The sequence below is a fragment of the Mustela erminea genome, chromosome X (assembly GCF_009829155.1).
Source record: "Mustela erminea isolate mMusErm1 chromosome X, mMusErm1.Pri, whole genome shotgun sequence".
In the NCBI taxonomy this organism is placed as follows: domain Eukaryota; kingdom Metazoa; phylum Chordata; class Mammalia; order Carnivora; family Mustelidae; genus Mustela; species Mustela erminea.
The window spans coordinates 20,796,633-20,822,153 of record NC_045635.1 but is presented as its reverse complement, the minus strand read 5'-3'; positions in this window follow the sequence as shown (position 1 = coordinate 20,822,153).

Sequence of the window (25,521 nt, the reverse complement as noted above, 5' to 3'; positions counted from 1 at the left end):
TACCTAGTCCGTAAGCTTCTCCAAAGGGAAAAGAACTTTCACTTTCCTCCACAACGGTAAAGAAAGAAAGAAATCCACTGAGCTGCTTCCTCCATTCTCTCTCAGCCATGCCTCCCAAGAGAGGGGGAAAAAAGGTTCTTCCCAAAGTAACAGGACTGAGAGAAGCATGTGGGCTTGGGTTCTTACGGGCTTGCTTCTTTCAAAAGTTCCTGTTGTCACAGGACACACATAAATAAATTTTTTTTTTCAATTTAAGCAGATATTTTTACTTCCATTTACTTGACTGTATAACCTATCTTTCAGTTTTGAAAAGAAGCTGATAACTCCCACACACCTCAAAAGGAATGATTTTTCACTCCTTGAAAGTACCTTTCATTTATAAAATGAAAAATCCAAATGGCAAGTGACTATAAGAAAAAATGCTCAGCTTTGTTACTAACTAGAAAAAAAAATTAAAACCAGTAAGATGTGATCTCCCTGATATGAGGAAGTGGTGATGCAACATGGGGGCTTAAGTGGGTAGGAGAAGAATGAATGAAACAAGATGGGACTGGGAGGGAGACAAACCATAAGTGACTCTTAATCTCACAAAACAAACTGAGGGTTGCTGGGGAGAGGGGGGTTGGGAGAAGGGGGGTGGGGTTATGGACATTGGGGAGGGTATGTGCTTTGGTGAGTGCTGTGAAGTGTGTAAACCTGGCAATTCACACACCTGTACCCCTGGGGATAAAAACATATGTTTATAAAAAATAAAAAATTAAAAAAAAAATAAAACCAGTAAGATGCTACTACATCCTTAGCAGATCAGCAAAATTCAGAAATCTAGTATTACCTAGAGTTGGGAAGGAAATGCAGCAACGCAAACTCCCATTCACTAGCAGAGTGCATAAATTTTATAGTAAACCACACCGAGGGATGCCTGGGTGGCTCAGTCGGTTGAGCGTCCGTCCGACTCTTGGTTTCATTTTGGGTCATGACCTCATGGGTTGTGAGACTGAGCCCCATGATGGGGCTCTAAGCTCAGTAGGCGGTCTGCTTGAAGATTCTTTCCCTCTGCCCCTCCCCACACTTGTACTGTCTTTCTCCCTGAAATATATTAATACATCTTAAAAAAATAATAAAGTACAACCACATTGAAAAGTGGTTCATCAGGGCGCCTGGGTGGCTCAGTGGGTTAAAACCTCTGCCTTCAACTCAGGTCATGATCTCAGGGTCCTGGGATTGAGTCCCGCATCAGGCTCTCTGCTCAGTAGGGAGCCTGCTTCCTCCTCTCTCTCTCTGCCTGCCTCTCTGCCTACTTGTGATCTGTCTGTCACATAAATAAATAAAAATCTTTAAAAAAAAAAAAAGAAAAGAAAAGAAAAGTGGTTCATCATTACCTAGTAAACTTATGGATGTGTCTTGTGGAAAACATGACCACAAATTCTACCTGTTTCAGTTGGCAAGCCCCCTTTTTAATGTGACTTGGCTGCTCCTTTCATCACTAGATAAACGTATTTCTCTACACCCTTTATCCAAGATGACCTTAGGACATGCTTTAACTAGGAGAGGGAGATGGATGTGATGGTGTGAGAATATTGAGTCCATACCTGAAGAAGCCCAGAAGCTTCCATCCTTGCCCCCTCTGTTGTCATGAGAGTGCTAAGTGAAGAAACCAGGATAGACCTTGAGGAAGAGAGACCACATGCAGGAAGGGTCATCAGCCAGTACCAACTGTCAAACATATGAATGAGGCAATTTCGGGGCCATCCATTTTTTTTTATAAGCTCCACAGTCAACATGTGGCTTGATAACAGCACCCTGAGATCAAGACTCACATGCTCTATGGACTGAGCCAGCCGGGTGTCCCAAGGGCCATCCCATTTTAGTTGAGCTGTCAGGTGACTACAGCCACATAAATGAGCCCAGTAGAGAGACCAGCAGAAGAACGGCCTACTTACTTGAACCCTACCCAGACTGCTGACCCACAAAATTGAAGAGCAAATAAAACAGCAGTTTAAGTTGCTATGTTTATGGTGGCTTGAAACATAACTGGTTCAACGTCTCTATCCTTTTACTCAAAAAATCCACTCTTAGTTTTATATCCTAGGAAAACTCCCAAAAGAAACACAAAGGCCCCCAGAAGGTACAAGAACATTCATAGAGGCACTGTTCAAAATAGTTCCAAACTGCAAAAAATGTGAATGTTCATAATAATAGATCAATAAATTATGCTATATTCCTAAATTATATAAGTCCAGGCTTTATAATTAGCCTTGACCTGTACATATATTTTATATACTCTCCTATATGTATATATCATAATTTTCCCAAATGAAAACAGTCTTCTTTATATCTGGTGAAAGAGGTGTGCAACTTAATTTTCAGGAGCAACTAATATAGCAGAAACACAGATGTCCAAATATCACCAATGCCTTGGGATGGCTCATAAATTAACTTTAGCAAAGAGAGATGAGGCTGATTTGCCAGGAAGGGAAAACGTTCTGATTTAACAGCATTTGTCATCTACCTTGACATCAAGCCAAGTAAAGCATCCCCCAGGTTTTTAACCTCTTGCACAATTCTTTACATCATTAATATACCTGGTGGCAGGGATGAGAGTCAGTTTGGCTTGCAAAGCAAATGCTCAAAGGCAGGGGCGCCTGGGTGGCTCAGTCGGTTAAAGCCTCTGCCTTTGGCTCAGGTCATGATCCCAGGGTCCTCCAGGGTCCTCCAGGGTCCTGGGATCGAGCCCCGCATCGGGCTCTCTGCTCAGAGGGAAGCCTGCTTCCTCCTCTCTCTCTGCCTGCCTCTCTGCCTACTTGTGATATCTGTCAAATTAAAATATTTTTTAAAAAATGCTCAAAGGCAGAGCAGAATAGCCAATCTTGACCCACCCCGCAGGTGAGAACAAAAGGCAAAAATGAGATCCCGTACACCTTCGCCACCCCCAAGAATCTAAAGGAACTAGTCCTTTGACAACTATGAAATCGACACATAATGGATTAGAGTACATATCTTCAGAGTCACTATGGCAGATTGGATCATTGTTCCCAATTCTTCCTTCCTCCCTCTGTTAGAGTTTACATCTATGCTCTTTTCAGTTTAATTCTTCATTCGGGAAGAGTGTAATTCCCCACCGTATTGATGCCGGGTTTGGCCCTGTGGCTTTATTCAGTTGACAGAGTATGAGGGAAGTGACAGAGTGATTAGCTCCAAGGTGAGGCCTTAAGAAATGTCACATATTTCTGCTTCCTTTTTTGTGCTCCTGTGATTTGTCATTAGAAGAAGATACTCCAGGCAGCCATGGCCTGTGAAGGCAGGAAGAACAGAGATGAAACTGACCAGAAGCCCACTGTCTATCCTGGCACGGCTAAGTTCAGCCTGGATCAGTTGAATCATGGCTGACCTACAGACCCTGGAGCTTGAAAATAAATGTTTGATGCTGTCATCACTGAAAGTCTCAAGTTGTAGGTTTTGCAGTAAAAATGATCTAATACAGCCATCTTAAGGAAACAATCCCAGGCCAATGTCTATCAGAATGGGAGTAGTCAGCCACAGAAACAAAAAAGAGAGTCTGGAAGGCAAATATATTTCTTCAAGATCCACTGCGAAGTAGGGTAAACCACAGCCAAGGACTCAAGATCTCCTATCTATGTGTGCAGGCATTCATTTACCAGAGAAGTTGTCATAAACATTAAATATTCCTATTATATAATCAACTCTGTTTGATTCCATACTCCCCAAAGAACCCTGTGATCATAATTTGGCTTCATGTGTACCTTGCCTACAGTGACAGAATACATCCATTATTAGAATAATTAAACAATCTGACATATGAAAATAAGGATGTTTAGAGCCTTTAACAGAGTGAAGCTCAATAAATTCTAGTCTCTTTATTTTCTCCCCAAAGCCCTTGACAGAGCTCTCTCAGATGAAGGCAGTGTTTCCCACTGTCCACAGCAGTAACTAGTTCTTGCTGAGACTCGACACTTAAGATTCTATCCTTCTCCACATGAGCCCTGATTTGAACAAAGACGGGTCAAATGACTTTCCTAGAATCCCATCTTTCATGTATGCTTTGCCCCTAAGAAAGAAGACTTTCACAAAGAAACATGGACATACTTCCAGTATCTGTAACTCCACGTTTTAATGTGAATTACCGGAAATAGATATAGATATGAAAGTGAAGCCACAGTTAGCCAAGTGCCTGATGAGATGCTCTCTCCCTATTTAATGAAATGATTCCATTAAGCCTAGGTCTCCACTCTCAAAGAACATCAACAATCTGCTTATGGCCAAAGCCTTTTCCTATGATTCACACTTATTTTTTGTCAAAATAAATGGGTTGTGAAAAGTATTTATAAAAAGAGCACAAATTCTCACATTCTGAAACATCCCACAGTTTAGGTAATAGTGTTGGGATCTTATGATGCCCAAGTCAAGATATATAAATTGATACATAAAGCATCAAATGAGAGTTTCAAACCTTAGTTTTATTTATATAATTGGTGATTTTTACTGACAGTATATTGGGTTAGTCCTCATTATTAGTCAAACCTGGAAGAGGGCAAAGATTTCCATTTTGCATGTACAGAATCTACAACCCAGGGGAACCAGATGAATCCATGTCTCAGAACTGCCATGATGTCACACCTCAAATCCAGAACTCACCCTTTAACATGAATAAATAACTCCCTTGTGCTTTCCTGAAATTTAGTTGCTTGGTGATATATTGTGTGTGAACACTGGTGAGTAACAATTATTAAAGTGAATGGTCCTGCTACATGTGTACTTTATGTATCACTGAAGCTTACTTTAATCCAAAGTGACACATCAATAAGCTCCTGCAAGTGCACAGCAGCAAATACATTGAACACATTAACCAGGAGGTGGCTTAGTTAAAGCAATGACAGACCATGAAACAGAAGCCAAAGCAGAAACACAAAGTAGAAAAGGGAGGTGTGGCATTCCCCCACATAGGCATTAAGAAATAGATGCTTAAGTTGTTTTCAGTGACTAAATCACTCTAGTCCCATAAAGCCCTGACAAGCCATCCAGTCTGTCCTTCACTTCCCATTCAAAACCCAATCAGAGCATTCCGGATAAACTAAGAAGAGCAGATGTTTTCTTGAAAGCGAAATGCCCTTTGGGTTTGCTGTGCACAACAAATGAACAAATACGATTGCTAATTCTTCCAAAATATAATAACCAAGTGCTCAGGGAAAGGAAAGGAATAGAACCTAACTTTTATTATGCAGTCATTGTCTATTTTGGCAGATACTATCTCCATTTCACAAAGAAGAAAACAAAGATTTGAAGAGAAATTTTCTAGGGGCATATTACTGATAACTGGCCCTAGGAGCTTTGAACTCAACCTTGTTCAGCTCCCCAACTTGGTTTGTCTGTTTGTTTTTTACACTATCATGTGCCCAGAATCAAGAATGATTTATTAGTAGATGAAATTCCATTTTAGAATTTCCAAATGTACCTTTCTCTTATATTGCTTGTATTGAATCAGTTTTAGTGGGGAGTAAATTTATTTGGGGAGTGGGAGAATCATTTTGTGGTTAGCATATATGCTAATTGTGATTATGCTTCCATGTTTTCCAAATGAAAGCACCAACATTTTTTAATATAATTTTAAGATGTCTGGTGATTATTTCTTGTTCAGAAAAGTTCATTTTTCTTAGAATGTCACATATGATCAACTGGAAAATTCTAAGTCATTCTCTAAGGGTTCTGGTAACAGTCAATACTTTCAACTATTGACTTTCTGCAAGCTTGTGGTATGCCTGAATGGCTTTGGTTGTAATCACAAAAGCCAGGCAATATTTGTGAAGATTTTGCTATGCAAAATTTTGCTGGTTCTTTCTTTTCTTCATTATCATGCCACATAATACCTTCAAAGACAGAAAGCAAGGAGGAGTTTTGAGAACATTTTCCTCAGTCTTCTAGGAAACCTTTAATTTTTTTGGCAATAATTATGCGGAGATTCATAAAACTTCCCTCAAAGAAGCACAAAATGGGCATTGTTACTGCAGTTTTTAAAGACCAGACATTACATCTGCCTTTACCTGCAAAGAAATGATAGGATAGTCATCAAGCCCAGCATAGTGCACTCATCATCCCTACTAACAGCAAATGTGAGATTCTTGTTTTTCATATTGTAACTGCTAAGTATTTAGGCAAACTTCCCCCACTGCCTCTTGACAAATTAAAAAGCAACTAATTCATTTCTCTCCAGACTTACAGGGCATTAGCTGTAAGTTCAAAGTCATTGTGCTAAGTCATTATTACAATAAGCAATTTTAAATAGAGAAGGCTGGGAAGGAAGATACAAGCTAAAGGATGGTAGAGGGGCCAAGGGAAGGCTGTCCTAAAACATGCCACTAGGGCATATTGATTATTTCAAACAAAGGTTACTTAAGAAAGAGCCTGTGTAAGAACACTCTAACCCCTCTTTGTCTCCAGGCAACAGGAAATAAATCTCACACATGAAAGGAACTCCCCCCCCCACCAGGAGGTAAGGAGATATCCTTATCACCAAAGATACAGAATTCAGAGCCAAAAAGACTGTCTAAACAACCCTTGTTACTTTCACTAATTTACCACCCCAGCCCAAATCATTTTGAATTCCTTACTAACTGAAGCTCCTAAACCTAAGTTTTCTTTGTCCTGTCAATTTCTCACAAATTTCTTGTCTCCTTACCTAAAAAGTATAGAAACCACCTGCCTTGGTCATTTCTTTGTGTGTCTCTATTCCATGCACACATAACAGAACTTCTATTTTTTTTCTCCTATTAATCTATCTCCTGTTCACTTAGTTCTTAGACTAGCTGGTGGAACCTTGAGAGTAGATGAAAACTTTTTCCTATCCTACAGTGGTAAGGGATAATGTATAGGAGTAGTGGGGGGAAGAAGTGGGGGAGCAGAAGAAAAGGATAGAGAATGGAGTAAAAGAAGAAGGAAGACACTGGAAGAGATGAATTTGAGATGGTAGGTAGGCAGGTAGGATGAAAGTTCAATTACCTTCCTAGAATCACATCTTTAATGTATTTCCACCCTTGGAAAGGAGACTACCCACTAAGCAGCTTGGAGAGAAGCCTCATAGGCCTACAACAAGTTCTTAAAATCATCTCCATCTTAATCTGATGAAAGAGAGCAAAATGGACTGGAGTCTCTCTCCTTCCTTTCACATTTATTTCTACCCTTACCCTTCAAGTTGCTTATTTTATGAACTATTTCCCGTTTTAAAACCCCTTGATACTCTTTTCAACATATTTCTACCCAGAAAAAAAGTTAAATAAAAAGAGGAAACAGAAGTCTACAATATCATTTATCCAAATCACCTTTAAGTGTTCTCCAGGGGCACCTGGGTGGCTCAGTTGCTGAAGCACCTGTCTCTGGCTCAGGTCATGATCCCATGGTCCTGGGATCCAGTCCCACATCTGGCTCCCTGCTTAGCAGAAGTCTTCTTCTCCCTTTCCCTCTCCCCCTGCTCATGCTCGTGCTCTCTCTCTATGTCAAATAAATAAATAAGATCTTAGAAAAACACACATCCAAAAAAAAAGAGTGCTCCAATGTGCGCAAACTGCCAAGACAGAGGAAGGACAAACTAAAAAACAAGTAAAACTTCAACAAAATATAGAAGAATACACCTTAACAAATGAAACTGTTGGCTTAATTTTCACATTTATAAATGGCACACTTCTTCTCATTCCTGAAATATTTCAAAGCTGTTCTATTCTTTTAGAAGCAAATACTATGATTTCACAGTCCATAAAGATTTAATATCATCATCCTCTTGACTACTTTATTAGACTGAGAGTATTTTATATTCTATGATGGATCCCCAATACATTCATGTCTTTTCAGTTAACACACAGACAGACATGTACCTCTCCCACAGTCAGAGGAAGCCACAGGACAGGTGTTAAATGATAATAAACAAGGCTCAAGTTATTTGCTTGCCTTGCAAGGGAGAGCCAGGTCCCTCAGGGACACATTCAGCAGGTTTCTTTGAGAAGGAAATTTGGAGTTTAGGGAAAATTTAGGGAAAAGGGAGTGTACAGGAGGAAAAATAACTTCTCCTCTACCTTTCTAGGTTCTCGACTGACAATCCCTGTAATGAAAGACAGATTAAGAGAGGAAAAACCAACAGAAGTTTAATAACATGTATACCTCCTGTCATACATGTGAGAGACCTGGGAAAGCTAATTAACTCCCTGAAATGACCCAAGCTACCACTAGAATACCACCCTTAGTTAAAGACAAAAGAGAGATTTGGGGAGAAAAAAGACCAGTTATGGGAGGTTACCAGGCAAAGCAAAGTAAACAAGGTTAAGGTTGCTTTGTGGGATTAAGTCCTTGCTTTCTCTATTTGTGTTTCTAGAAATTGAGTCATCCTCATCTTCTTGGTACAAAGAAGGAGACCCTCTTACAAATGAAGATTTCCCTTATAAATGTAAATGTCTTTTACAAAAGGATTACTTCTATTGTGTTTTCAGATATTTTCCTATGTCTGTTTTTTCTTAAAAATAACCAGCTCAATTCCCTATGACCCTGCAATTGCACTACTGGGTATTTACCCCAGATACAGATGTCGTGAAAAGAAGGGCCATCTGTATCCCAATGTTCATAGCAGCAATGGCCCATTGTCAAACTGTGGAAAGAGCCAAGATGCCCTTCAACGGACAAATGGATAAGGAAGATGTGGTCCATATACACTATGGAGTATTACATCTCCATCGGAAAGGATGAATACCCAACTTTTGTAGCAACATGGACAGGACTGAAAATAAGTCAAGCAGAGAGTCAATTATCATATGGTTTCACTTATTTGCGGAGCATAACAAATAGCATGGAGGACATGGGGAGAGGGAGAGGAGAAGGGAGTTGAGGGAAATTGGAAGGGGAGGTGAACCATGAGAGAGTATGGACTCTAAAAACAACCTGAGGGTTTTGAAGGGGCGGGGGGTGGGAGGTTGGGGGAGCCTGGTGTGGTACTAAGGAGGGCACGTATTGCATGAAGCACTGGGTGTGGTGCAAAAACAATGAACACTGTTACACTGAAAAGAAATTTTAAAAATAACTAAAAAATTTAAAAAATAATCAGCTTAAGATAATCTTTATGCGGAACAGGCATATATTTGGGGTGGGGGATAATAGCACTCCCTCCCAGGAGAAAGGACTTCCAATAAGAAAGCAATAAGCAATAAAGCCATACTCTGAATCTAGTCATCTGATGGTCTTACAAAATATACTGTTCATCAATTACTTGAGTTAGCACTTTGAGATTTCACATCACTGATGCAAGGAAATCTAGTTTCAAACAAGACTGGGACAGTATATAAAAGCTAGTGGAGGCCCAGGCCATTCCATGAACAGCCTCTTAAGTGCCTATTTGTAGCCTAACAAGGACATTCTTTCATATAGTATAACAATTCAATTTGTCAAATATATGTTTTTATTGATACTCTGGTTTCCAATGTGGAATTCTCCAGACTGATTTTAACATGCCCAGTGCCAACAAAAACATTTTGGATACTTATTATGTAAAATGTGTTGACATATTTAGTTCTTACCACAACCCAATAAGGTACTATTAACCCAGCAAGGTACATATTATTTTCCTAAAGTGGATTTGTTAGGTTAGTACAAAGGTCTACTTATAAAGGCAAATCAACTAACATCAGCATCAGAAAACAATAACCTGGCGATTGGAGGTCCATTTAAGTAGTGGCAGTGGAGACTGAATGAAATTTCCATTCTGATTCACTTCAATAGAAATCTATTTCAGAGGAGGCAGACCTGAGTTGCATTCGCTAGTCATTTGCTGACATTGAGAACAGGGAAGGTTTTCATTCTAGAAAGGATTGCTTTTACTCTAGGCCTAAATTTCTACCTTGTATTATAGTTATTTATGACCCACGACTTGTCTCTTCTGTTAAGACAGTGAATCCCTTGAGGCCAGAGTCTCTTATTTTCAATTATCCTCTCACGATGTCTTTCAGGAGAGGTGTTCAATAGCAATTTGTGAGATGAATAAATCAACAGTCTCAAACTACTTAACCATTCAAGTATATACCACAGTCTCACTGTGTGATTCACATTAGATGTGCCAGCATATACAAGCAGGACAAACTCGTACTTCCATTCTGGTGCAGACACATACGTGCCAGTCAACAACTAGAGGCAAATAGATTACTTGCTATGATCCAAGTGTTCACCAGGCACAGCAAGGTGCTGCCCTTTAATCTGCCTACGCCCCAGGGAGGGCTGGGTGAGTGAAGGGAAAAAGAAGAGCTGACATAGGGTCTATGCAGCCAAGGCAGGAAAACTCCTCCAACTGCAGTGGAAATACACCCGGAAGGACAAGTCAAGTCACTGAGTAATAGAATGGGATGGAAAACAAACTACAGAATTTATTATGAAAAGCACACTGATCTCTGCATCAGAAGACCTAACTTTGGTTCCAACTCTGCTCCTGAATTGCTAGATTATCTGAGGCAAACTACTTAAACATCTAAAGCTGTGAAGTGTGGCTAGTAAACATGACTCACAGAGAACAGTCGCTGTCCAAGTTGGATTAGCATCCTGTGTTTAAAAAAAAAAAAGACAACAGGCCCAAAATGGAGCTGCTTATGATAAGCCCCTGATCACCAAACCAAACCTTAACTACAGTTTTGGCTTTCCTGGAAAGGGAATCATAAACCAGCCCATCAGGAATCGCCTGATCAGAACTATTAGGTAATCTGCCTGAGAGACTTCTGGAATCTATCCCCTAAGGAAAAGTGAAATTGCATTAAGCAACCCACTTTTTTTATCCCAGTATAATGTACTTGTTCCTGTGCCCTTCTACCTATAAAAGTCTTTCAGTTTGCACACCCCTTGTAGCTTCTATCTACTAGATTATATGGTGCCTGATTCAAATCAAGGTTTGCTCAAACTCTGAAAAATTTTAATGTGACTCAGTTTTATGTTTTAATGCCTGATACTGTATTCTCTGCTCAAAACAACACCTTACGGCCCCTGGAAAATGCCCCTTTCTGTGCTCTAATTACATGGTTCAAATAGAAGTTCTCAACCCCATAAATAGCCCTTTTGACCACTCTTGACTAGCCCCTTACTACTAGAACATAGACTCTGGAGGCAGACTTCCCGAGTTTGAATCCTGTCTTGCCACTTTCTAATTGTGTGACTTTCCTGCTGCTGCTGCTGCTGCTTCATCGTCAATATCATCATCATCAGGGCGCCTGGGTGGCTCAGTGGGTTAAAGCTGCTGCCTTCGGCTCAGGTCATGATCTCAGGGTCCTGGGATCGATCCCCACGTTGGGCTCTCTGCTCAGCAGGGAGCCTGCTTCCCCCCCCCACCCCCGCCTGCCTCTCTGTCTACTTGTGATCTCCGTCAAATAAATAAATAAAATCTTTAAAAAAAAATCATCATCATCAACACTTGATCCAGGGAGTTTGGGGCAACTAAGTTCCTAACTGTGCAGAAGAGTCACAGCTTGACCCCCAACCTCCCATGCTTTGGGTATATGTTTTGAAAAATTCTTAACTGGTTTGAGTCATGTTGTTGTTACTTATGATCCTAAGTCCTAACATAATGAATATAGAAAGCTTAGAAAATTTAAAGTTCTGCACAAATAAGGATGTAATTACCTTAAAAAAATTTTTTTTGCCCCATTCCAATCTTATCATTCACTGCTCTTTCCATATGCATCATGCTCCAGTCAACCGGGTCCACTGTTTTGCCTATTACTTGGCTTTGCCTGAAATGCTCTACTTCTTTTTCTGCCTGTTTAAATTAGATCCTTCTTTCCATCCATAGATTTTATGTCACCATCTCTATGAAGTTTTCATTTATCATCTACATCACAAGTAATTTCTTCCTCCTCTGAACTTCTAAGGTCCTTGGTTTGAGTCTGTCTTAATTCATCACATTTTGCATTATAGCTATTTGTAGCCAAATGACTTCACCTTTCTGAGACTCAGCTTACTGACCTATAAAATGAAGGGGTAGGGTGCTGAGATTTCTCAGATCACTTATAAGATTTGTCTACTGTGATGAAATATTGTATATGCCAAGTTATTATTATTATTATCCTGATGATGACTTGATCATATTTAAACTGCTGTGATACCCCTGACTGATAATATCTGGTTGTCCTAGAACTTTGGTAATTCTTTATGTTTTTAGTTTATTCCTCAGATACTCTATTATTTGTCTATTCTCAGTCTTCCAAGCCACAGTCAATGCACTTATTCTCTAGGCATGAGGAAATCATGAATAAGTATGATTACCTAGGTCAAGGGTCAGAACACATATTCCTCAGGCATTGATATATGTAAGGTGAAATGGTATTTTCCCTCGAATTGCTTTACTTGAGTACTTTAACTTACCTCTTGTAAATGTGACTTAATGGACTAAATGACCTGAAGATGTAAGTTAATATGGATGTATCGAGTGTCTCTTAGGTTTCCAACTATATGTTAGGGACTTTGGGCCCAATTATAGTAACAACTCTAACAAGAGTAATACTAACACCTATTGATAATATCTGGTCTAGGCGTTGTGCTTATGGCTTTTACATACATGAACTTTCTTTTCTTGAGATATAACTGACATAACCTGCTGGTTTCAGGTGTACAATGTAATGATTCAATATTTGTATATATCGCAAACGGATCACCACAATAAGTCTAGGTAATATCCATCACTACACATAGTTACAAATTTTTTTCCCATGTTGAGAACTTTCAAGATCTTCTCTCTTAGCAACTTTTGAATATGTCCCAAAGTATTATTAACCATAGTCAACCACCATGCTGTATACTACATCCCCATGATTTATTTATTGTTGGACTTGAGGGTTATATCTTTGACCCCCTTCACCCATTTTTGACCACACACCCCCACCTCTGGCAACCACCCATCTGTTCTCTGTCCCTGTGAGCTCAGGGTTTGTTCATTTTCTTTAAGTTTCATATATAAGTAAGATCTTGTAGTATTTGTTTTTCTCTGACTTACTTCACTTAGCATCATGTCGTCAAGGTCCCTCCATGTTGTCACGAATGACAAAATTCCATTCTTTTTATGGCTGAGTAATATCCATTGCATGTGTGTGCATACACACACACACACACATTTATATATATATATCTAGATATATATTCATATTCTTATATATATTATATATATTCTTATATATATGAATATATATTCATATTCTTATATATATGTATATATATATTCTTATATGAATATATATATATACATATATGTGTGCCACATTCTCTTTATCTATTCACCTCTTTATGGATGCTTAAGTTGTTCCTACATGTTGGCTATTATAAATAAACCGGCAATGAACACAAGGGTCCATTTATCTTTTCAAGTTGGTGTTTTCATTTTCTTCAGATAAATACCCAGAAGTGGCATTACTGGGTCATATGTTCACTCTGCTTTTAATATTTTAAGTTTTCAAAACTTTAATGTGTTTGAGACAGTATTTACAAACTTGCATTTCTCTTCTAAGTACAGTTTAATTTCCTTGCCTCAGTGCCACAGGAACAACTGCAAATAACTACGAGAATTAAAAATAGTCTAGTCACAAACACAGGCGATAAACTGAATCCATGCTGTAATGTCCGTATTTTTACTTTTGAAAATACTTTGCTAACACTAGTCAAGTTCAAGCTGCAGGAAAAACACATTTTCATGTTAAAATAGCCTTATGTTAAAAAAAAACTTTATTATTTCTTAACACAATGTGAAAAAGTTCTTTGCCTTTAAAGTGCAAAATGGAATTTCTACAGAATTCATCTTCTGTTAAAGGTACTTCAATTTGAGCATGTGTCAGCATCTCCTGGAGGGCTACATAAAACACAAATTGCTGGGCTTCCCCCCCACTAGAATTTCTTAATCAGTAGATCTACAGTTGATCTAATTGTAGAGGAAGTCAAGGAGTTACTTTTCTAACAAGTTCTCAAACGATGCCAATGCTGCTGGGTCAGGGACCATACTTTGAGAAGCACTGACTTATATAATTATTTCAAGGGAAAATTTTACCTTAAGGAAGACTAAGCTAAGAAATCTTTTTAGCGTTACACTGCAGCTGTATTTCTTGTTTAAAGAGCAAAAAGCACAGATTTTAAATGCCCTCTGTCCCATAATTTATTTTGCCATTGCCCCCAAAATACATGCCTTTGTTTTTCCCAGGATTTCACTGGGATGCCTAAAAATTGGTATTTAATGGCTAACCAGGTATATTCATTTATTGCTGATGGTAGCATAAACTGCTTTTGAAAAGAAATAAAGCAACACATAAAATGCTCGTATCGTTGGGGCACCTGGGTGGCTCAGTAGATGCAGTGTCCAACTCCTAATTTCAGTTCAGATCTAGATCTCAGGGTCATGAGTTCAAGTCCCACGTTGGGCTCCACGCTGGGCATGGAGTCTCCATTAAAAAAAAAAATGTTCTGGGACACGTGGGTGGCTCAGTCATTAAGCATCTGCCAGGGTGCTGGGATCAAGTCCCATGGCAGGCTGCCTGCTGAGCAGGGAGCCCTCTTCTCCCTCTGCATCGCCCACTCCGCCTGCTTGAGTTCCCTCCCTCACTCTATGTCTCTGTCAAATAAGTAAATAAATCCTTTAAATAAATAAATAAATAATTTGAAATGTTTCTATCCTTTAAAATACTAATCCCACTCCCAGGAATATTAAATAGAAGGGAAAAAACCATGTACACAAAGATGCTCGAGTTTTATCTATAGTAACCAACAATTAGAAACTATATAAACGCGCAGCTTTAGGGGAACCATTTAATAAACAACAGTATGGCCAAACAGTGTCCCATTAACAGAAGATGATAAATATAACGCAGAAATATCAAAAACAATTGATTTAGTGTCAAGTAAATACAAGAAAATGCTGAAACTACTTAAAGATGAATTCATATATGGAAGTTAAGATGCAAAAATTAAAAGATGTTTTGAGGTGGTTGGTGGGTTTTCTTATCATTTTACATACCAGTTATTAAGACATTAACTCTAAGTTTCAAACCTACGCTTCCATATGGCTCTGTTATACGGGGACTGGGACTCAGCAAATCCCACTTCTGCGGGGCCAGACGCTCTCCGTGAGGCTCTACCACAAGGGGGCGACAGAGGAAGCCCACAAGGCTGGAGGAGGACAAAACGATTTGCTTCGTTTTTTTTGTTCTGAGTCATCTCTGCCAAGGTTCTTTACCCTAGTAGCAGCTCTGTAGTTTTTTCATATATCGAGAACCAGCCTCCTTGCATTTTCTCATAAATGCCAGTACAGGCAAATCTCATTTTATTGTGCTTTGCTAATACTGCCCCCCCTTTTTTTAAAGAGATTAAAGGTTTGTGGCAACCCTATGCCAAGCAAACCTATTAGCACACTTTTTTCAACAGCATTTGCTAAGTTGACATCTCTGAGTCACATTTTGGCAATTCTTGCAATTTCTTAAACTTTTAAGTTTGTTCTTTTTGAGGGGTTCAAGACTTCAGTGGTGGAGTCAGTGCAGATGTGCCAGAAACAGCCAGAGAACCAGAATCAGAAGCAGAGCCTAAAAGTGCGGCTGAACTGCAGTGATTCCACAACAGAACCTTAACAGACGAAGAGCTGCTGCTTATGGATGAGCTAAGAAATCGCTTTGAGGGGCGCCTGGGTGGCTCAATGGGTTAAAGCCTCTGCCTTCAGCTCATGTCATGATCCCAGGGTCCTGGGATCGAGCCCCACATGGGGCTCCCTGCTCAGCAGGGAGCCTGCTTCCCCCTCTCTCTCTGCCTGCCTCTCTGCCTACTTGTGATCTCTCTCTCTGTCAAATAAACAAATAATCTTAAAAAAAAAAAAAAAGAAATCGCTTTAAGATGGAATCTACTCCTGGTGAAGATGTTGGTCCTGTTAAAAGTGACAGCAAAGGACTTAGAATACTACATAAATTTAGTAGATAAAACAGTGGAGGGGTTTGAGACGACTGACTACAATTTTGAGAGAAGTTCTACTGTGGGTGAAACGTTATCAAATAGTACTGCATGCTACAGAGAGATCGATTATGCATGAAAGGAAGAGTCAACTGATGCAGCAAACCTCGCTGTTACCTTAATCAACTGCTGCAGCCACCCCAACCTTCAGCAACCACCACCGGATGGGTCAGCAGCCGTCAACATTGAGACGGGACCCCGCCCCAGCAAAAACATTACAACTCCCTGAAAGCTCGGATGATGGTTAGCATTTTTCAGCAATAAATTATTTTTTAATCAAGGTATGTACATTTTTAAAAAAAGATTTTATTTATTTGACAGAGACAGCACACATAGGCAGAGCAGCAGGCAGAGGGAGATGAAGCAGCAGGCTCCCCACTGAGCAGGGAGCCAGATGCCGCATAGACCCCAGGACCCCTGGATCATGACCTGAGCTGAAGGCAGAGGCTTAATCCACTGAGCCACCCAGGCGCCCTTATATTATCTTTTAAATAAAAAGGGAAGCATCAACTCTCACTAATAAGCTGATACATCAAAAATATTAAAAAAATATTTAACCAAAGCACTTCTATTTCCTAAAGAAATCAAAAACTCTCTTACATAGTATTGCCTGATGCCAGATAATATTTATTATTAGGTACTTTTGATATTTATAGATTGATTTTAGTGTTTACATTCATTCTTAATTTAATACATAGACACAATCTGGAACTCCACGCCATCAAATGGCACCTAAATACATTAACCTTCAGCTCTGTTCATTCAACAGGTATTTACAGAGCCCCTTCTCTGGGCCAAGCTCTACATTAAGTGATGGGGTACAGAGCACTTACCTCCAAGAAAACCAATAGTTAAAAGGCCAGGTGGTTAGTGCAGTGATAGAAACAGGCCCAGGTTGCCATGGGGACAAATAAACTCTTTTGTCTGTTTGCATCATTTTCCTTGGTACCTACTGCTTCAAGAATAGTGGGAAGATTTCAGCTGGCTGGTCAAAGGGCAAAAAAGCATTCCAGGAAAGGGGTCCCACTCATAAAGGGCACGGAGGTGTGAAAAAGTCTAACACACTGCGAAGATCTGTTTATGGCGGTAACAAGGTTGGTCTGCTTCAGAAATACAGGCCTGGTTCAGCTGGTCAACAAATGTGGGGTCCCTAATAGATGCTTAAACAGTTTCTTGATGCACCTGCGTGGGTTTTGACAGCTGGCCCGCTGAGAGGGTTTCCCCGCCTGCTGTCAGTCTAAGTGGGACATGTCCCTGATGGGCCCTCCGACTGCCTTCCAGTATCCACTCCTCAGTGCTTCCCGGCTTGCTCTATGTAGGCTGCTGCTTGTGTCTCCAAAGCCTGGTTTACTCTGGCCTTCAGACCTCAACCTCTCTATTATTACCTTTCCTCCACCTTAAAACCTTGCACCTTCTTCCCTCTACTGACGCTCCCTATTTCACGGGGCTGAGCTTGATCTCGGTCTGGCTTCTCTCAGCTGTTCAGCCTGGTCCTGTTGGACTCTTGGTGGTCTGTGCCAAAATGCAGTCCTGCTGGGTGGCATGCAGTGTCCTTGACTCTGCCTGGCACCTCTGACTCCAGGGACCCTGCCCTTCAAGAAACTTGTGGCAGAAGGTTAGGTGTGAAACTGACATAGGACTTGAAACAGACCTGAGCTTACATCTCTGCCCCAAAACTTCGGTAAAGGGACTGCTCACCAGATTCTCTATTTACAACCCCATATTCCCAGCCCCACCTCCAGTCAGACTGGAGTCACATGACAAGTTCTGGCCAATAGGAAAGCATTTTACAAAAGTGTGCCTAGCTCATTACTTCTACCTTTTCTTTCATGGAAACTTGTTCCAGATCATACAGACACAGGGGGTAGAGCTTCCATCACCGTGAGTCTCTTAGTAATTGTATGGAGGAGAGACCCCCGCCCCCTACTAAACCACACTGGATTTGGCATGTGAGTGAGAATAAACACAATAAGCACAATAAACCTTCACTATGTTAAACTACTTATGTTTCAAAGTTAATTCTTCCCACACAAGAGCCTATCTTATCTTGACAAATACTTTATTTATATGGCTTTAAACAAGGTATGTCATTTTTTTAGTCTTCTGTTTTCTCATGAGAAAAAAAAAGGAATGAAAACTTTTAAAAAAGATTTTATTTATTTATTTGACAGACAGAGATCACAAGTAGGCAGAGAGGCAGGCAGAGAGAGGAAGGGAAGCAGGCTCGCCGCCTAGCAGAGAGCCCGATGCGGGGCTCTGGGATCATGGCCTGAGCTGAAGGCAGAGGCTTTAACCCACTGAGCTGCTCAGGCACCCAGAATGATACCTTGTTATGGACTGAATGTATTCTGCCAAAATTCTTATGCTGAAACCTAATCCCCAAAATAAGATTATCTGTAGGTGGGGCTTTTAGGAGATTATTAGGTTATGAAGGTGAAGTCCTCCTGAATGAGATTAGTAGCCTTATAAAAAAGAGATGCCTTACACCTTCCATGCGGTGAAGACACAGCAAAAGGAAGGCCATCTGTGAACCAGGCAGTGAGTTCTCACCAGACTCCAAATCTGCTGGCAGCTTCGTTTTGGACTTTCACACTCCTGAACTACAAGAAATAGATTTCTGCTGTTTACAAGACACCAAGTCTACAGTATTTTGTTACAGCAGCCTGAATGAATAGAGACTCCTTGGGGTAGACAAAGATGAATGAGATAATAAGTAAATGATCACATATTCCATTGCATGTTCCTATAGCATGAATGAGTTCACATGCAATCGGTAAGGTTAGGAATGATGTGTAACATACAAGTCAGGTTGGTCCATGCACCATTTCTCCCAGCACAGTAGTACTCAAAACCATGGGTAAAAATGATGCTGCCCTATGAGGTGATAAATACACAAAACACAGAGTCGCAGGAAGCACCAATTTTTTAAGAGGCAGTATAGGGGCACCTGGGTGGCTCAGTGGGTTATAGCCTCTGTCTTCAGCTCAGGTCATGATCCCAGGGTCCTGGGATCGAGTCCCGCATCCGGCTCTCTGCTCAGCAGGGAGCCTGCTTCCCCCACCCCCGCCTGCCTCTCTGTCACTTGTGATCTCTCTCTGTCAAATAAATAGATTTTAAAAATCTTAAAAAAAAAAAAAAAAGAGGCCGTATAGAAAGTATAAGGTAGGGGTGCCTGGGTGGCTGAGCTGATTAAGCATCTGTATTCAGCTCAGGTCATGATCCTGGGATAGAGCCACACATTGGGCTCCCTGCTTAGCAGGGAATCTGCTTCTCCCTCTCCCTTTGCCCACTGCACCTCTGCCTGTGCTCTAACAAATAAATTTTTTAAAAATCCTTTTTTTAAAAAAGAAAGAAGTATGAGGTCATTCAGACATGATGACACCCAGAAAGCTTAACATTTAGGACACATTTACTATTCTAAGTACTACAACCATCTTAAAGCAAAGCCCCCCACACACTTTCTTAGATTTTATAGTCTATAGATTTAGGTCAGCATAAATTGGCCTATAAAAGTGAAAGATATATTGTGCAATTTAAAACAAAATATTCCAGAAGATTCTGTATGCAGGCTAATTCATAACAAACTGATCAAAGATTCAAAGTGAGAGCCTGACTAATGGGATGAGAATATGCTTTCCTAGTCTTACGGATCAAAAGCCATCCTGATAAGGAAGACACCCATAAATTCCAGAAGATGACTTTCTTAGTGCCTCTGTGTATCTTTGGCAACAAATATCTTCTAGCATATGATGCCTTCAGATGTCTTAAAGGTAAAGCAAGTGCAAAGCCTTGACACAACCGTCTTTCATGTTTGTAACTTCTAAAAAAAAAAGGGGGGGTGGAGGTAATATGCCAGAGTACTTGAAATTCAAACATCCCAGTATTAGTAAATGAGTATCTTGGCTACTGGGCAGGACAGGATAGCTAGTCTGACATTAATCTATGAAGAAGTACCAGAAGTGATTAGTAAAGAAGAGTTATAAACATTTATATTATAAGCTATCAGCATAACTTTATTAAGAAAGCATGGCAAGCAAAACTGCTTTTGATAGAACACCAAAGTAATAATTCACAAAACTGACATGAGCCTTATATATCTAGCATTCAGTAAAGTATCCCACATTAGGGTAATACTACCTGTCCTTATTTACTCAGGATTGAAAGGGATCTCTGACATAGGGCTGTTTTAAAACCAGCAAAATCCCAAGCAAACCAAACAAGGTGATCACCATCATGTGACGGTCTTGTTGGTAAAATACTCAACAATGGCCTGGATGATATTCTTGTTAGGGAAATGTATAGTTATTTAAAGAATTAAATCCTTGATGTGTTGATTATTTGTCTTCTTCCAGTGGGCAGGGTAGTCTTACAGTATTCCTTATGACTTCAATGAAATCAGAGAAGGAGTTTCTAGCAAAACCACTGAGGATACAAACATGGGAGATTCAGTAAATATCTTCTTACTTATATAACAACTGTTTATTGAGCATCTATTACACTGACCATGGTTCTAGGTCCTATACACAGAAGAAAACAAGACAAAAATACTACCCTTGTGGTAGAGGGAAAAAAATATAATAAAAGGTCAGGAAATGAGTTTCATGGGGAAAAAACTAATGTGCTAAAGAGGTCAGAGATTGGCAATGAAGTTAAATGACCAAGGAAGGGTTCTTTGTGGAGGTGACAGCTGAACAGAGAGAAGACTTAAGTGCAAAATCTATGGAAACAGCTGAGAAATAAGGAAATAACTAGGTTCAAAGACCATGAAATAGAAATGGGACTTGCCCCAAATTTGAACATATTCTGCCTCAACAATAAGCAGTATCTAGGAAGCTTTCTTTACTAGTTTTAAGTTTTCCAGGACATGTTAAAAGAGACAATAGGCTCCAAATGGAGTCACTGGTGCTAAGCCCACACCACCAAATCAAGACTGAATGCCTAGCCCAATTGCAGTTTTGGCCTCTCCCAGTAAGTCCATCCTAACCAGCCAGTCTGGAATTACTTGGTCAGCACTAGCGAGGCAATCCATTTCCTGACATCATGTTCGGATTTATGAGATGCCCAGATGACCAACCCTGATCTAATTCTGTTTGTGGATGAAATAAACATGAATGTGAAATATGAACATGAAATAAGAATATGAAATAAAGGTGAAAAAGGGAAAAAAACCAAGCTGACTATGCGGTCACTTCCCCATTCGAACTCTCTGGAAGGGAAGTCTCCCACAAGCTGCATCAGCCCAGAAATCAGAGCTCCATACCCTTCCCAGAGCTCACCAATAACCAGAAGGACAAACTGGTACTATGCATACAGACAGACAGTTTGCCTTTGGAATCATCCATCATTTGGGGATACTATGGAACAGAGTGGTTTTCTTATGTCCACGGGGACCCCAATGAAGGATGGACAACAAATAAATGGGCTTCCTGCTCTTATTCTCTTGCCTTCTGAAATTGCTGTCAAAAAACTGGGGTTTGCACTAAAAAGATTGAGCCTGAGTATCAGAGAAACACCCCGGCTGACTCTCCTGCAAAGGCAACAACGACACAAGATACAATGGTTGTGGCTCATATAGCTGAAGTCTATTCTGCTTCTGCAAAAAAAAATGGGAACCAGGGCTCCAACGTACACTTCAAACATTGGGAATTACCCTGCTTATAATAATCCGAATACCAACCTGGAACATTATATTCCCTCAAAAGCTTTAAATGCATGTTTGCAACAGTTAACCACCAACCAAATGATCTCCCTAAGACCAGAGTGTTCAACTGAGTACATTTTCAAGATCTTGTTGGTTTCACTCAATGACCCATGCATTGGGTGGCATACAATACAAGAGCCGGAAAGGTACTCCGAAGAGCCATATGAAATGAAAGACTTTTACAGAAAGGTGGTGGGACAAGAAGGTCAGTTCATTTTTTTTTTTAAGATTTTATTTATTTATTTGACAGAGAGAGATGACAAGCAGACAGAGAGGCAGGCAGAGAGAGAGGAGGAAGCAGGCTCCCTGCTGAGCAGAGAGCCCGATGCGGGACTCGATCCCAAGACCCTGAGATCATTACCCGAGCCGAAGGCAGCGGCTTAACCCACTGAGCCACCCAGGTGCCCCTCAGTTCATTTTTTTTTTTAACAAGTTTAAATAAGATTGTATATTATCCCAACAATTTAAAGTAATTGTCTAACTTTAATAACAATGCAGGAGACACATTGGGAAAAAGTCACGATTGCAAGTATCAAGAACTAACTGTATCTGATCTCCTTTACCTGGTGAGAAGAATCGACAGCCCACGCTGAGGCTTGTCCGGGAACCCAGAGTTGAGTGGGGAGGTGACCCATTGTCGAAAAAAGCATGATCAAGTCAAGGCCAAGGTAGGGGCGAGAGGCAAAGGAGAAAGGGTATTGAAATTGCTGAAAATAGCAGGCTGAAAACCAGTGAACACCTGAAACATCAGCTTCGTGACAGAGGTTAAAACTCACAGAAAATTGGGATTTCAACAGAGAACAGGCAATAAGCAACACTTTGCAGAGTTCTTTGGCCTTTAATACTGCCCAGTGTAAGGAAAGGATAGTGCTGTTAAAGATTTTGAATTATTTCCTATAATCAAAGTCTCCAACCTGCCAGAGAAGAATTTCAAAAAAATCTACGGAATGAGAGGTCCTCTTTCAGAAAGCTGCTTGGACAACAAACCTGCTAATACTCACAGACAAGGCTTTATCCTCACTTCTTGTCCTAGAGTCTTTCCAAGAAAAGAGATTTCTAATCCAACTGGTCAGATTCGAGCCCAGTGATCAGCCCGCCACTGTCCGATGTTTGGGCTGGTTATCCGCTGCTGCAGAACGACCCCGCCCTCATCCAGTACGCAGCAGCTGAAACCCCACTTGTGATCTCCTGAGCAGTGTGGTCTGGAGGCTGCTGCTCAGCAGGGGCTGCATGGCCCATTAGGACCCCGCTGCCACCTCCAGCAGCTTGGACTGACTGTTCACTGGGTCTCTCCCCCCACCACGTGGCATATCGTCCACAAGAAGACTAGCTTGGCTTCTTCACACGGCCATCTCAGGGCTGTAAGAAGGAAGGAGCAGAAGCTACAAATCCTCCTGAGGCCGTGGCTGCCCAGCTCATACGACAGACGTTTGCTACACTGTACTGGTCAAAGCAAGTCACAAGGCTGGCCCAGATGCAAGGGGTGGAGAAATAAACCCCACTTCCTGATGCGACAAGTGGCAAAGTCATGTTGTACAGGGAGGGGCTGTTGTGAACAACGGTGCAAACAATCTACTGTAAGCTAACGTCACTTAACTAAATGCCATCTTCTTTTTTTTTTTTTCAAAAATTTTTTAAAGATTTTACTTATTTATTTCAGCCAGAGACAGAGCACAAGCAGGGAAGAGGCAGAGGAAGAGAGAGAAGCAGACTCCCAACTGAGCTGGGAGCCCAATGCGGGGCTCGATCCCACGACCTGCAGCTCACGACCTGAGCCAAAGGCAGACGCTCAGCCATCGAGCCACGCAGGCACCCCAAGTGCCATCTTCTTTTCTACCTCCTGCATCTAAGGGGTAAGATGATCTAAACCCAAGGTTTCTTCCTCTCCCGTGTCTCCCTCTTGCACAGTACTGCAAGACATGCGGCAAGTGGTCTCTTCTCTTTTGTTCTCATGAGCAGTTTCTCGAAGAACCTTCAAGAGGTGGCAATTATCCAAAGGTACGTGAGGGCAGAATTCTAGTCCTCCTGATCTCCTTGGCCAACTAAGAAAAGCATGCCTTACCCTCATCCTTGAGAAAGAAAAAAATGAGGCCTCTCTTGTAAAGAGCATCTTCCTTCCGCACTTAGCCCACACCCTAGTGCTCCCTGCTTGCTCTCTCTGTCCCTTGTGTCCATATTATATCACACTATGGTGTGGTTGTTGCCTTCACATGCCTATTTCCCCTAATAGACTGTGAGGCCCCCGAGAAGAGGGTTCAGGTACATCTCTCTAATGCTAGCTACACAGTGATCGGTGCAGGGCAGGTGTTCTACAAATGTCTGTGGAGTAGAACTGAAGAGATTATAAGAGCATCTGTGAATTCCAGATCTTCAAAACCATGAACTAACACATATGCTAATGTGGCTCAGAGCACCTCCCCCTGCAAAGAGGACTTGAGCAGTGTCTCTCGTGTTGTACCAAGTACCCAAGGGAAGAGAACTTTCTAGGGCCTTCCAGAAACACTACAAACCCCTGTCTCTTCTTGATACTAGAACAGGTATCTCGGGGCAGGAGGGAGAAGAGAGAGAAACTTTGTGATTAATAAAACCTTAAACCCTTAAATCAGAATTCTATGCCTATTCATAAAAAGAAGTGTTTTTAAATGTTCTTTTGTCTTAGAGTGTTCTTTTCTGATACTTGGGTTTATAGGAGATACGGTGTTTCACTTTGCAAAGGGTATTCCCTCATGAGTTCAGACCTGAAAAGTTCACGTATTTCACACTGAAAGAGGAGCCTGCAGCCACCGGCAATCACCACCAACAGAAGGGACTCGGGAACATCGGAACCACAAAACCCGCCCTACAGTGACTTAGGTATGAGAAGAAATGTTTAGAAAAGGAAAAGCTGAGTCTTTAGAAGAGCCTTCATGTGCAGTAGGAGACAGGCAAAGTTCTCACTTCCTGTGACTTCTAATGCTTCCATCGGGAGAACATGATCACCACATTGACAAGTGTAGAACCAACTGCAAGTGAAGGCCAAATAAGAAATGAGAGCCACTTGAAATCAACTTGTGTCTCTAGGCCCTCAACAATGGCAGGCAGAGTCTCAGGCAGGTGGGAAAGGAGGATGAGACAGACAACAGGGAACAAGACAGACAAAGCTTCCAGCCCTCCAGGGCTCACGTTCTTGGAGGGAGGTAGGGGAACAAACAACAGACATAATGAATACATAAGTAGTCAAGAGTTGAAAGGGTGGGTCCGTTGGGGGCACGGTGGCAAAGGGAAGTGAAGAACAGAACAAGACCATTGACAACATTCAACAGGATGGAAAGGGTGGGCCCTGCCGAAAGGGTGAGGTCAGACAGAAGGAAGAGGGTAAGCCAAGGAGATGTTCATGGGAGAAGAAGGTGACGGACCGGCAGCTAGAGTAAGGCCCCTGATGCGGAGGTGTGTTCCGGGGACAGCAAGGTGGTCAGTGTGGATGGAGCAGGGCTGACAAAGGAGGACACGGGAGGAGAAAAGACCAGCTAGGTGACAGGGGACAGATCATATGGGACTTGTGGGCCATTAGGAGGAATTTTGTATGGCCTTGTAGGTCAAATTCAATGCCATTAACAGGTTTTTAGCAGAAGAACAACGTGATCTGACTTCAATTTTTTCAGTTAACGCTAATAATTGGAAATGTCTACCTTCTGACCCCCTTATATATGTCAACTGTTTTCCAATTAAAAAAAAAAAAGAAGAAAAATACTATTTCAAAAAAAGTTAACTCTAATAAAAAATAAATTAGGAGTAAATAAAGCTAACTCTAATGATTGGGCTGAAACCAGATTGCAAGAGGCCAG